Genomic DNA, 13992 nt, shown 5'->3' with positions numbered 1-13992 from the left:
ACCCGGGGAGGATGGAGCCAGTGAGATCAGACAGTGTGTAACCCGGGGAGGATGGAGCCAGTGAGATCAGACAGTGTGTAACCCTGGGAAGATGGAGCCAGTGAGATCAGACTGTGAGTAACCCGGGAGGATGGAGCCAGTGAGATCAGACAGTGTGTAACCCGGGGAGGATGGAGTCAGTGAGATCAGACAGTGTGTAACCCGGGGAGGATGGAGCCAGTGAGATCAGACAGTGTGTAACCCGGGGAGGATGGAGCCAGTGAGATCAGACAGTGTGTAACCCGGAGAGGATGGAGCCAGTGAGATCAGACAGTGTGTAACCCGGGGAGGTGGGAGTCAGTGACATCAGACAGTGTGTATCCCGGGGAGGATGGAGCCAGTGAGATCAGACAGTGTGTAACCCGGGGAGGATGGAGTCAGTGAGATCAGACGGTGTGTAATCCGGAGACGATGGAGCCAGTGAGATCAGACAGTGTGTAATCCGGGGAGGATGGAGACAGTGAGATCAGACAGTGTGTAACTCGGAGAGGATGGAGCCGGTGAGATCAGACAGTGTGTAACCCGGAGAGGATGGAGCCAGTGAAATCAGACAGTCTGTAACCCGGGGAGGTGGGAGTCAGTGACATCAGACAGTGTGTATCCCGGGGAGGATGGAGCCAGTGAGATCAGACAGTGTGTAACCCGGGGAGGATGGAGTCAGTGAGATCAGACGGTGTGTAACCCGGAGAGGATGGAGCCAGTGAGATCAGACAGTGTGTAACCCGGGGAGGATGGAGACAGTGAGATCATACAGTGTGTAAACCGGGGTGGATGGAGCCAGTGAGATCAGACAGTGTGTAACCCGGGGAGGATGGAGCCAGTGAGATCAGACAGTGTGTAACCCGGGGAGGATGGAGTCAGTGAGATCAGACATGGGTAACCCGGGGAGGATGGAGTCAGTGAGATCAGACAGTGTGTAACCCGGGGAGGATGGAGTCAGTGAGATCAGACAGTGTGTAACCCGGGGAGGATGGAGCCAGTGAGATCAGACAGTGTGTAACCTGGGGAGGATGGAGTCAGTGAGATCAGACAGTGTATAACCCGGGGAGGATGGAGCCAGTGAGATCAGACAGTGTGTAACCCGGGGAGGATGGAGTCAGTGAGATCAGACAGTGTGTAACCCGGGGAGGACGGGCAGCACGGTAGCATAGTGGTTAGCACAAATGCTTCACAGCTCCAGGGTCCCAGGTTCGATTCCGGCTTGGGTCACTGTCTGTGCGGAGTCTGCACATCCTCCCCGTGTGTGCGTGGGTTTCCTCCGGGTGCTCCGGTTTCCTCCCACAGTCCAAAGATGTGCAGGTTAGGTGGATTGGCCATGATAAATTGCCCTTAGTGTCCAAAATTGCCCTTAGTGTTGGGTGAGGTTACTGGGTTATGGGGATAGGGTGGAAGCGTGGACCTTGGGTAGGGTGCTCTTTCCAAGAGCCGGTGCAGACTCGATGGGCCGAATGGCCTCCTTCTGCACTGTAAATTCTATGATGGAGCCAGTGAGATCAGACAGTGTGTAACCCGGGGAGGATGGAGCCAGTGAGATCAGACAGTGTGTAACCCGGGGAGGATGGAGTCAGTGAGGTCAGACAGTGTGTAACCCGGGGAGAATGGAGCCAGTGAGATCTGACAGTGTGTAACCCGGGGAGGATGGAGCCATGAGATCAGACAGTGTGTAACCCGGGGAGGATGGAGCCATGAGATCAGACAATGTGTAACCCGGGGAGGATGGAGTCAGTGAGATCAGACAGTGTGTAACCCGGGGATGATGGAGCCAGTGAGATCAGACAGTGTGTAACCCGGGGAGGATGGAGCCATGAGATCAGACAATGTGTAACCCGGGGAGGATGGAGTCAGTGAGATCAGACAGTGTGTAACCCGGGGATGATGGAGCCAGTGAGATCAGACAGTGTGTAACCCGGGGAGGATGGAGCCAGTGAGATCATACAGTGTGTAACCCGGGGAGGATGGAGCCAGTGAGATCAGACAGTGTGTAACCCGGGGAGGATGGAGCCAGTGTGATCAGACAGTGTGTAACCCGGGGAGGATGGAGCCAGTGAGATCAGACAGTGTGTAACACGGGGAGGATGGAGCCAGTGAGATTAGACAGAGTGTAACCCGGGGAGGATGGTGTCAGTGAGATCAGACAGTGTGTAACCCGGGGAGGATGGAGCCAGTGAGATCAGACAGTGTGGAACCCAGGGAGGATGGAGCCAGTGAGATCAGACAGTGTGTAACCCGGGGAGGATGGAGCCAGTGAGATCAGACAGTGTGTAACCCGGGAGGATGGAGCCAGTGAGATCAGACAGTGTGTAACCCGGGGTGGATGGAGCCAGTGAGATCAGACAGTGTGTAACCCGGGGAGGATGGAGCCAGTGAGATCAGACAGTGTGTAACCCGGGGAGGATGGTGTCAGTGAGATCAGACAGTGTGTAACCCGGGGAGGATGGAGCCAGTGAGATCAGACAGTGTGTAACCCGGGGAGGATGGTGCCAGTGAGATCAGACAGTGTGTAACCCGGGGAGGATGGAGCCAGTGAGATCAGACAGTGTGTAACCCGGGGAGGATGGAGTCAGTGAGATCAGACAGTGTGTAACCCGGGGAGGATGGAGCCAGTGAGATCAGACAGTGTGTAACCCGGGGAGAATGGAGCCAGTGAGATCAGACAGTGTGTGACCCGGGGAGGATGGTGTCAGTGAGATCAGACAGTGTGTAACCCGGGGAGGATGGAGCCAGTGAGATCAGACAGTGTGTAACCCGGGGAGGATGGAGCCAGTGAGATCAGACAGTGTGTAACCCGGGGAGGTGGGAGTCAGTGACATCAGACAGTGTGTATCGCGGGGAGGATGGAGCCAGTGAGATCAGACAGTGTGTAACCCGGGGAGGATGGAGTCAGTGAGATCAGACGGTGTGTTACCCCGAGAGGATGGAGCCAGTGAGATCAGACAGTGTGTAACCCGGGGAGGATGGAGTCAGTGAGATCAGACAGTGTGTAACTCGGAGAGGATGGAGCCGGTGAGATCAGACAGTGTGTAACCCGGGGAGGATGGAGCCAGTGAGATCAGACAGTGTGTAACCCTGGGAGGATGGAGCCAGTGAGATCAGACAGTGTGTAACCCGGGGAGGATGGAGCCAGTGAGATCAGACAGTGTGTAACCCGGGGAGGATGGAGCCAGTGAGATCAGACAGTGAGTAACCCGGGGAGGATGGAGCCAGTGAGATCAGACAGTGTGTAACCCGGGGAGAATGGAGTCAGTGAGATCAGACAGTGTGTAACCCGGGGTGGATGGAGCCAGTGAGATCAGACAGTGTGTAACCCGGGGAGGATGGTGCCACTGAGATCAGACAGTGTGTAACCCGGGGAGGATGGAGCCAGTGAGATCAGACAGTGTGTAACCCGGGGAGGATGGAGCCAGTGAGATCAGACAGTGTGTAACCCGGGGAGGATGGAGTCAGTGAGATCAGACAGTGTGTAACCCGGGGAGGATGGAGCCAGTGAGATCAGACAGTGTGTAACCCGGGGAGGATGGAGCCAGTGAGATCAGACAGTGTGTGACCCGGGGAGGATGGTGTCAGTGAGATCAGACAGTGTGTAACCCGGGGAGGATGGAGCCAGTGAGATCAGACAGTGTGTAACCCGGGGAGGATGGAGCCAGTGAGATCAGACAGTGTGTAACCCGGGGAGGTGGGAGTCAGTGACATCATACAGTGTGTATCGCGGGGAGGATGGAGCCAGTGAGATCAGACAGTGTGTAACCCGGGGAGGATGGAGTCAGTGAGATCAGACGGTGTGTTACCCCGAGAGGATGGAGCCAGTGAGATCAGACAGTGTGTAACCCGGGGAGGATGGAGTCAGTGAGATCAGACAGTGTGTAACTCGGAGAGGATGGAGCCGGTGAGATCAGACAGTGTGTAACCCGGGGAGGATGGAGCCAGTGAGATCAGACAGTGTGTAACCCTGGGAGGAAGGAGCCAGTGAGATCAGACAGTGTGTAACCCGGGGTGGATGGAGCCAGTGAGATCAGACAGTGTGTAACCCGGGGAGGATGGAGCCAGTGAGATCAGACAGTGTGTAACCCGGGGTGGATGGAGCCAGTGAGATCAGACAGTGTGTAACCCGGGGAGGATGGTGCCACTGAGATCAGACAGTGTGTAACCCGGGGAGGATGGAGACAGTGAGATCAGACAGTGTGTAGCCCGGAGAGGATGGAGCCGGTGAGATCAGACAGTGTGTAACCCGGGGAGGATGGAGCCAGTGAGATCAGACAGTGTGTAACCCGGGGAGGATGGAGCCAGTGAGATCAGACAGTGTGTAACCCGGGGAGGATGGAGCCAGTGAGATCAAACAGTGTGTAACCCTGGGAGGATGGAGCCAGTGAGATCAGACTGTGAGTAACCCGGGAGGATGGAGCCAGTGAGATCAGACAGTGTGTAACCCGGGGAGGATGGAGTCAGTGAGATCAGACAGTGTGTAACCCGGGGAGGATTGAGCCAGTGAGATCAGACAGTGTGTAACCCGGGGAGGATGGAGCCAGTGAGATCAGACAGTGTGTATCCCGCGGAGGATGGAGCCAGTGAGATCAGACAGTGTGTAACCCGGGGAGGATGGAGTCAGTGAGATCAGACGGTGTGTAACCCGGAGAGGATGGAGCCAGTGAGATCAGACAGTGTGTAATCCGGGGAGGATGGAGACAGTGAGATCAGACAGTGTGTAACTCGGAGAGGATGGAGCCGGTGAGATCAGACAGTGTGTAACCCGGAGAGGATGGAGCCAGTGAGATCAGACAGTCTGTAACCCGGGGAGGTGGGAGTCAGTGACATCAGACAGTGTGTATCCCGGGGAGGATGGAGCCAGTGAGATCAGACAGTGTGTAACCTGGGGAGGATGGAGTCAGTGAGATAAGACAGTGTATAACCCGGGGAGGATGGAGCCAGTGAGATCAGACAGTGTGTAACCCGGGGAGGATGGAGTCAGTGAGATTAGACAGTGTGTAACCCGGGGAGGACGGGCAGCACGGTAGCATAGTGGTTAGCACAAATGCTTCACAGCTCCAGGGTCCCAGGTTCGATTCCGGCTTGGGTCACTGTCTGTGCGGAGTCTGCACATCCTCCCCGTGTGTGCGTGGGTTTCCTCCGGGTGCTCCGGTTTCCTCCCACAGTCCAAAGATGTGCAGGTTAGGTGGATTGGCCATGATAAATTGCCCTTAGTGTCCAAAATTGCCCTTAGTGTTGGGTGAGGTTACTGGGTTATGGGGATAGGGTGGAAGCGTGGACCTTGGGTAGGGTGCTCTTTCCAAGAGCCGGTGCAGACTCGATGGGCCGAATGGCCTCCTTCTGCACTGTATATTCTATGATGGAGCCAGTGAGATCAGACAGTGTGTAACCCGGGGAGGATGGAGCCAGTGAGATCAGACAGTGTGTAACCCGGGGAGGATGGAGTCAGTGAGATCAGACAGTGTGTAACCCGGGGAGAATGGAGCCAGTGAGATCTGACAGTGTGTAACCCGGGGAGGATGGAGCCATGAGATCAGACAATGTGTAACCCGGGGAGGATGGAGTCAGTGAGATCAGACAGTGTGTAACCCGGGGAGGATGGAGCCAGTGAGATCATACAGTGTGTAACCCGGGGAGGATGGAGCCAGTGAGATCAGACAGTGTGTAACCCGGGGAGGATGGAGCCAGTGTGATCAGACAGTGTGTAATCCGGGGAGGATGGAGCCAGTGAGATCAGACAGTGTGTAACACGGGGAGGATGGAGCCAGTGAGATTAGACAGAGTGTAACCCGGGGAGGATGGTGTCAGTGAGATCAGACAGTGTGTAACCCGGGGAGGATGGAGCCAGTGAGATCAGACAGTGTGGAACCCAGGGAGGATGGAGCCAGTGAGATCAGACAGTGTGTAACCCGGGGAGGATGGAGCCAGTGAGATCAGACAGTGTGTAACCCGGGAGGATGGAGCCAGTGAGATCAGACAGTGTGTAACCCGGGGTGGATGGAGCCAGTGAGATCAGACAGTGTGTAACCCGGGGAGGATGGAGCCAGTGAGATCAGACAGTGTGTAACCCGGGGAGGATGGTGTCAGTGAGATCAGACAGTGTGTAACCCGGGGAGGATGGAGCCAGTGAGATCAGACAGTGTGTAACCCGGGGAGGATGGTGCCAGTGAGATCAGACAGTGTGTAACCCGGGGAGGATGGAGCCAGTGAGATCAGACAGTGTGTAACCCGGGGAGGATGGAGTCAGTGAGATCAGACAGTGTGTAACCCGGGGAGGATGGAGCCAGTGAGATCAGACAGTGTGTAACCCGGGGAGAATGGAGCCAGTGAGATCAGACAGTGTGTGACCCGGGGAGGATGGTGTCAGTGAGATCAGACAGTGTGTAACCCGGGGAGGATGGAGCCAGTGAGATCAGACAGTGTGTAACCCGGGGAGGATGGAGCCAGTGAGATCAGACAGTGTGTAACCCCGGGAGGTGGGAGTCAGTGACATCAGACAGTGTGTATCGCGGGGAGGATGGAGCCAGTGAGATCAGACAGTGTGTAACCCGGGGAGGATGGAGTCAGTGAGATCAGACGGTGTGTTACCCCGAGAGGATGGAGCCAGTGAGATCAGACAGTGTGTAACCCGGGGAGGATGGAGTCAGTGAGATCAGACAGTGTGTAACTCGGAGAGGATGGAGCCGGTGAGATCAGACTGTGTGTAACCCGGGGAGGATGGAGCCAGTGAGATCAGACAGTGTGTAACCCTGGGAGGATGGAGCCAGTGAGATCAGACAGTGTGTAACCCGGGGAGGATGGAGCCAGTGAGATCAGACAGTGTGTAACCCGGGGAGGATGGAGCCAGTGAGATCAGACAGTGAGTAACCCGGGGAGGATGGAGCCAGTGAGATCAGACAGTGTGTAACCCGGGGAGAATGGAGTCAGTGAGATCAGACAGTGTGTAACCCGGGGTGGATGGAGCCAGTGAGATCAGACAGTGTGTAACCCGGGGAGGATGGTGCCACTGAGATCAGACAGTGTGTAACCCGGGGAGGATGGAGCCAGTGAGATCAGACAGTGTGTAACCCGGGGAGGATGGAGCCAGTGAGATCAGCCAGTGTGTGACCCGGGGAGGATGGAGTCAGTGAGATCAGACAGTGTGTAACCCGGGGAGGATGGAGCCAGTGAGGTCAGACAGTGTGTAACCCGGAGAGGATGGAGCCAGTGAGATCAGACAGTGTGTAACCCGGGGAGGTGGGAGTCAGTGACATCAGACAGTGTGTATCCCGGGGAGGATGGAGCCAGTGAGATCAGACAGTGTGTAACCCGGGGAGGATGGAGTCAGTGAGATCAGACGGTGTGTAACCCGGAGAGGATGGAGCCAGTGAGATCAGACAGTGTGTAACCCGGGGAGGATGGAGACAGTGAGATCAGACAGTGTGTAGCCCGGAGAGGATGGAGCCGGTGAGATCAGACAGTGTGTAACCCGGGGAGGATGGAGCCAGTGAGATCAGACAGTGTGTAACCCGGGGAGGATGGAGCCAGTGAGATCAGACAGTGTGTAACCCGGGGAGGATGGAGCCAGTGAGATCAGACAGTGTGTAACCGTGGGAGGATGGAGCCAGTGAGATCAGACTGTGAGTAACCCGGGAGGATGGAGCCAGTGAGATCAGACAGTGTGTAACCCGGGGAGGATGGAGTCAGTGAGATCAGACAGTGTGTAACCCGGGGAGGATGGAGCCAGTGAGATCAGACAGTGTGTAACCCGGGGAGGATGGAGCCAGTGAGATCAGACAGTGTGTAACCCGGAGAGGATGGAGCCAGTGAGATCAGACAGTGTGTAACCCGGGGAGGTGGGAGTCAGTGACATCAGACAGTGTGTATCCCGGAGAGGATGGAGCCAGTGAGATCAGACAGTGTGTAACCCGGGGAGAATGGAGTCAGTGAGATCAGACAGTGTGTAACCCGGGGTGGATGGAGCCAGTGAGATCAGACAGTGTGTAACCCGGGGAGGATGGTGCCACTGAGATCAGACAGTGTGTAACCCGGGGAGGATGGAGCCAGTGAGATCAGACAGTGTGTAACCCGGGGAGGATGGAGCCAGTGAGATCAGCCAGTGTGTGACCCGGGGAGGATGGAGTCAGTGAGATCAGACAGTGTGTAACCCGGGGAGGATGGAGCCAGTGAGATCAGACAGTGTGTAACCCGGAGAGGATGGAGCCAGTGAGATCAGACAGTGTGTAACCCGGGGAGGTGGGAGTCAGTGACATCAGACAGTGTGTTTCCCGGGGAGGATGGAGCCAGTGAGATCAGACAGTGTGTAACCCGGGGAGGATGGAGTCAGTGAGATCAGACGGTGTGTAACCCGGAGAGGATGGAGCCAGTGAGATCAGACAGTGTGTAACCCGGGGAGGATGGAGACAGTGAGATCAGACAGTGTGTAGCCCGGAGAGGATGGAGCCGGTGAGATCAGACAGTGTGTAACCCGGGGAGGATGGAGCCAGTGAGATCAGACAGTGTGTAACCCGGGGAGGATGGAGCCAGTGAGATCAGACAGTGTGTAACCCGGGGGGGATGGAGCCAGTGAGATCAGACAGTGTGTAACCCTGGGAGGATGGAGCCAGTGAGATCAGACTGTGAGTAACCCGGGAGGATGGAGCCAGTGAGGTCAGACAGTGTGTAACCCGGGGAGTATGGAGTCAGTGAGATCAGACAGTGTGTAACCCGGGGAGGATGGAGCCAGTGAGATCAGACAGTGTGTAACCCGGGGAGGATGGAGCCAGTGAGATCAGACAGTGTGTAACCCGGGGAGGATGCAGTGAGTGAGATCAGACGGTGTGTAACCCGGGGAGGATGGAGCCAGTGAGATCAGACAGTGTGTAACCCGGGGAGGATGGAGCCAGTGAGATCAGCCAGTGTGTGACCCGGGGAGGATGGAGCCAGTGATATCAGACAGTGTGTGACCCGGGGAGGATGGAGCCAGTGAGGTCAGACAGTGTGTAACCCGGGGAGGATGGAATCAGTGAGATCAGACAGTGTGTAACCCGAGGAGGATGGAGCCAGTGAGATCAGACAGTGTGTAACCCGGGGAGGATGGAGCCAGTGAGACCAGACAGTGTGTCGCCCGGGGAGGATGGAGCCAGTGAGATCAGACAGTGTGTCACCCGGGGAGGATGGAGCCAGTGATATCAGACAGTGTGTAACCCGGGGAGGATGGAGCCAGTGAGATCAGACGGTGTGTAACCCGGGGAGGATGGAGCCAGTGAGATCAGACGGTGTGTAACCCGGGGAGGATGGAGTCAGTGAGATTAGACGTTGTTTAACCCGGGGAGGATGGAGTCAGTGAGATTACAGTGTGTCACCCGGGGAGGATGGAGACAGTGAGATTAGACAGTGTGTAACCCGGGAAGGATGGAGACAGTGAGATCAGACAGTGTGTAACCCGGGGAGGATGGAGTCAGTGAGATCAGACAGTGTATAACCCGGGGAGGATGGAGCCAGTGAGATCAGACAGTATGTAACCCGGGGAGGATGGAGCCAGTGAGATCAGACAGTGTGTAACCCGGGGAGGATGGAGCCAGTGAGATCAGTGTGTAACCCGGGGAGGATGGAGCCAGTGAGATCAGACAGTGTGTAACCCGGGGAGGATGGAGTCAGTGAGATCAGACAGTGTATAACCCGGGGAGGATGGAGCCAGTGATATCAGACAGTGTGTAACCCGGGGAGGATGGAGTCAGTGAGATCAGACAGTGTGTAACCCCGGGAGGATGGAGTCATTGAGACCAGACAGTGTGTAACCCGGGGAGGATTGTGCCAGTGAGATCAGACAGTGTGTAACCCGGGGAGGATGGAGTCAGTGAGATCAGACGGTGTGTAACCCGGGGAGGATGGAGCCAGTGAGATCAGACAGTGTGTAACCCCGGGAGGATGTTTCTAATGTCAGCAAATCTAAAGCATTTCTATTTGTACCAAATGTTTTTTCTGTCGAATTCAGTTGCTGGATGGACCAAGGATCCTGGAAATTGACGTAGTACTTTACTCCATCAATATTTATCACCCTTTCTCCCCTTCCATATTCCGATATCCAGGTGACTGCTGAAGTATGCAAGAAAGGTCCACAACTCGAAGTAAACACGATTTGTAATTTGAGGAACTACAGGTGAACCTGCATCGAATTGTGAGAGCACCAACCCTTCACATTCAACTAGTTGCCATTGCACGACTGGGGAGGAAGGTAAGAGAAAGTCCCATTTACTCTGACAAACACTGGTCCTGTGGATAGTACACATAGGTTTCAAGGTCAGTCAGGAAATCGTGAGAATGAGACTGGGAAAGTCTGGCCACCAAGTTAATCTATTTAATGAAGTGAAACCAGTTTCCATCTCAAAAGGCACGGGCCTGAATCTCTCAATCCTCCGCTGGTGGGGCTTTTAGCACGAAGGTGACAGAGGAGCAGAGGAGTGTGAAGTTGAAGTAACTGTTTTCTCTCTGGGTCCCCGCAATCCCCAACATCTCAGCGATTGTACTGGGCCAGGCAAGGGCTTTCCCAAACAGCCTCAATTTTAGGCTGGCAGGAGGATGGCGGGAGCCTGAAAATAAACAGGTTTTGATCTTGGGTGGGAACGTGCGGGGGCTGCCTCCTTCAGACTTGAGGCACTTACCTATCCCTCACCACCCCTTAAGGTCTGATGGTCACTGGACCTCCTTCCCGCCCTCTCTTACTGACACCTGACCGTCCATTCTCCATCAACTCAGGCCTTCCACCCTGGTTCACCTTAAACTTACCTTGTTGCCTGGCCCTGGGAATTATGCTCACATACCTCCCTTAATTTCCTCTCCTGTCCACTACAGTGCTGGCTCGCAGCTTTTTAGGTCGGGAGTTCCACCTAATTGAGTGGCAGAGGTCCCGTCTACCACCGAGTAATGCACATTTGAATACAAAGTGGTTGCTGGTCAGGCATAATCATCAGGGATATGTTTCTAGGAAAGGAAACCTCGCCTTCTGAAAAATGCAGGCCACGGTTCGGTGAATTTTATGTGTATTTTAGAGTAAAACAATTTGATGTAAGAAAGAGGTGACAAGTCTATTAGTAACTGTGGTAACCTTTTAAAGGGTGAGCTCTTGCAGTCCATGTGTGGTGGAAATAACAAAGTCGGGTACTTCGAGCTTCATTTCAGGTAATTTACTTGGACACAAATCTTGGAGGGGACGTAGTGATCAGAAGGCCACTCCAAACGCCCTGCTTTACAGTACTCATAGCATATATTTATACCATGAAATAAACAACCTTGAGGACTGAAGGGAACCAGCTATTTCTGATCAGTAAAAGGATCATTGATTTAGCCATTTTAATGTAAATACTAAAGCCCAGTTTGAAATCCATTTTAAAACAGATTTCATCATAAATATTCAAGCATAACTTAGATTACAAAAACATACAGCTTGCAGTAACAAAAGCACAGAATTTGAAACATCTACAGGCTAGCTAGAAGCTATTGCAACATTTTTACTCAAAGGTTAAATTGACATAAACTATCCATTGTTCTAATGAACAGAATTGCAGAAATTATTAAACTGTACCACAATCTGATCAAGGTCAAAATTGGCACCATGACAATATGAATTCACCATGACGTAGCAGTCAGCAGAAACCAGAATTGATTAAAAGTACATATTACATTCCAACACACGGCAAGCATCTAAAAAGCAACATATCTACAGCGATGTTGCATATTGATGATTGACTACTGACCATCCAGCCAATTGCATTTGAGACTTATCCAAGCCAATTAGCACATTACAGGGGTAGAGACAGATGGAGTCAGACTGATAACATTCTCCTTCAACAGAGAGGTCCGTGCAGCCATTTTCCATTCCGGGATCTCTCTATACTATTTACCTAACTACTTCCTATTCTTATTTTGTATTTTTATATTTCCACTCGAACTCTTAAAGTCTGCGCAAGCTGTTTTTGCTTTGAGCAAGAAACCATTCCTGTATTTTGAAAGTTTAATCTGTTGTAAACTACTAAGTCGATTATATGGGCAGCACGGTAGCATTGTGGAAAGCACAATTGCTTCACAGCTCCAGGGTCCCAGGTTCGATTCCGGCTTGGGTCACTGTCTGTGCGGAGTCTGCACATTCTCCCCGTGTGTGCGTGGGTTTCCTCCGGGTGCTCCGGTCCTTCCTCCCACCGTCCAAAGATGTGCAGGTTAGGTGGATTGGCCATGCTTAATTGCCCTTGGTGTCCAAAATTGCCCTTAGTGTTGAGGGGGGGTTACTGGGTTATGGGGATAGGGTGGAGGTGTGGACCTTGGGTAGGGTGCTCTTTCCAAGAGCCGGTGCAGACTCAATGGGCCGAATGGCCTCCTTCTGCACTGTAAATTCTATTCTATTCTATTCTATATCTCTTAAAGTCTGCTGCTGGCAGAGCTTTATTGAGAACATTTAATTTGTAACCACAAGAAGATCTCAAACTCTCAATTATTATTATTTTTGTTTTTAAATTTTATTCTCCTTTTTCACATTTTCTCCCACATTTACATCCATCAACAATAAACAATAATCAGCAAGATATATCAGTCCCCATAATAACAACCGGCTTAAACCGGCCAGCGTGGAGGCCCCCGCCCGGGTCCCTTTCCCACCTGCCCAGCCCTAGGAAAGCCCAAAGATCCCCTTTTAGCACACAAACCCCTCATATCCACCTGCACCCCAAAGAACCCTCATTTAGAGTGAAAGTCCCGTCCCTTCCCTTGTCCAAATATATACCACATTGGCTCCTTTAGCCTCTTCAAACTCTCAATTATAATCAATAGACACAAGAAAAGATTTTATTTCGCACCCGAGACGTGTAACTTAAATTTCTACTGAGTTCAAAGTGTATATGAGACTACACTTAAACTGCATGGTAGATTTCAACAAGGACAAAAAACAGCCATGTTTGCACAAAACAAACCGTGGGAATAAGTTATCTTAGTATGTTTTCTGTTTCTGGCTAAAACAATTTCAAAGCACATTGTTAGCAGAACAATAGTGCAGCTGTAGCACTTGTTTACATTATTCGCCCTTCCAAGAGTTTGTACAGAAATAAGAAAAATATAGCCAAGTATCCCATCATGCTTTTAGGAAGTGCCTTTTCTTATAAAATATAGCCAAGCAACTAGATATTAATGAATGCCCTTAAACGGGCAACTAATGCGCACACTAAATTCCCTTCTACACCATGTGACTGGCTGCGGGTGGGGGGGCACATCGCGCGGGAGCACACAAACCCTGACCAATGGGGTCCCCGGAAAAGTGCACCCTGGAGCCAGAGAGTGCAGACCCAATTTAGTGATTCTGTGCCTGTGTAGAGTTTACCTTTACTTGTTACCAATAAACCCATGTTCAGCTATACTGGAAATATCACTATTATTGCATCGAGCCGCCACATTGACGGACGAGTGTAAAGCGGAGCAATTGAAGTCCTCAGTAGTTCAGAATTTGAAGGGGAAAGGAACAACCTTCAAAACGAACAGAGAAATCAAAAAGCGGCAATGGCATCATAACAAAGAGAGTGGAAAATGCCCATGATTGGGAGGTTGATCCATTCAACCAGGGGGCCAAGACTGGAGCTACTGTACTGAGCGGCTCCATTACTTTTTTTACAGCAAACTAAATAACAAGGGAGAATAAACAGAAGCTTATTATATTTAATCTTTTGGGGACCCCAGATCTACAAACTCATAAAGAATTTGACATCCCTGGTGACTTTGGGCAGCACAGTACGTAGCACTGTTGCTTCATAGCTCCAGGTTCCCAGGTTCAATTCCCGGCTTGGGTCACTGTCTGTGCGTAGTCTGCATGTTCGCCTGTGTCTGCATGGGTTTCCTCCGGGTGCTCCGGTTTCCTCCCACAAGTCCCGAAAGATGTGCTGTTAGGCCAATTTTCTGAATTCTACCTCTGTGTACCCGAACAGGCGCCGGAATGTGGCGACTAGGGGCTTT

General features: G+C 52.7%; 1 protein-coding gene across 3 annotated transcripts in view; it reads left to right on the top strand.

Moving 5' to 3' along the window:
• LOC140410250 (NACHT, LRR and PYD domains-containing protein 3-like) overlaps positions 1-13992 on the top strand; it is a 107428-nt gene that overhangs the window by 24734 nt on the left and 68702 nt on the right. For all 3 annotated transcript variants that reach the window (XM_072498216.1, XM_072498215.1, XM_072498214.1), the window contains exon 2: positions 10092-10237. The gene's annotated coding sequence lies outside the window, so the exon portion shown is untranslated. The remainder of the gene's footprint in view (positions 1-10091; positions 10238-13992) is intronic.

Source organism: Scyliorhinus torazame, chromosome 4 (genome assembly GCF_047496885.1).
Source record: "Scyliorhinus torazame isolate Kashiwa2021f chromosome 4, sScyTor2.1, whole genome shotgun sequence".
Lineage (NCBI taxonomy): Eukaryota > Metazoa > Chordata > Chondrichthyes > Carcharhiniformes > Scyliorhinidae > Scyliorhinus > Scyliorhinus torazame.
The sequence above is the reverse complement of the archived record's forward strand: the minus strand, read 5'-3'. Positions and strand labels throughout refer to the sequence as shown.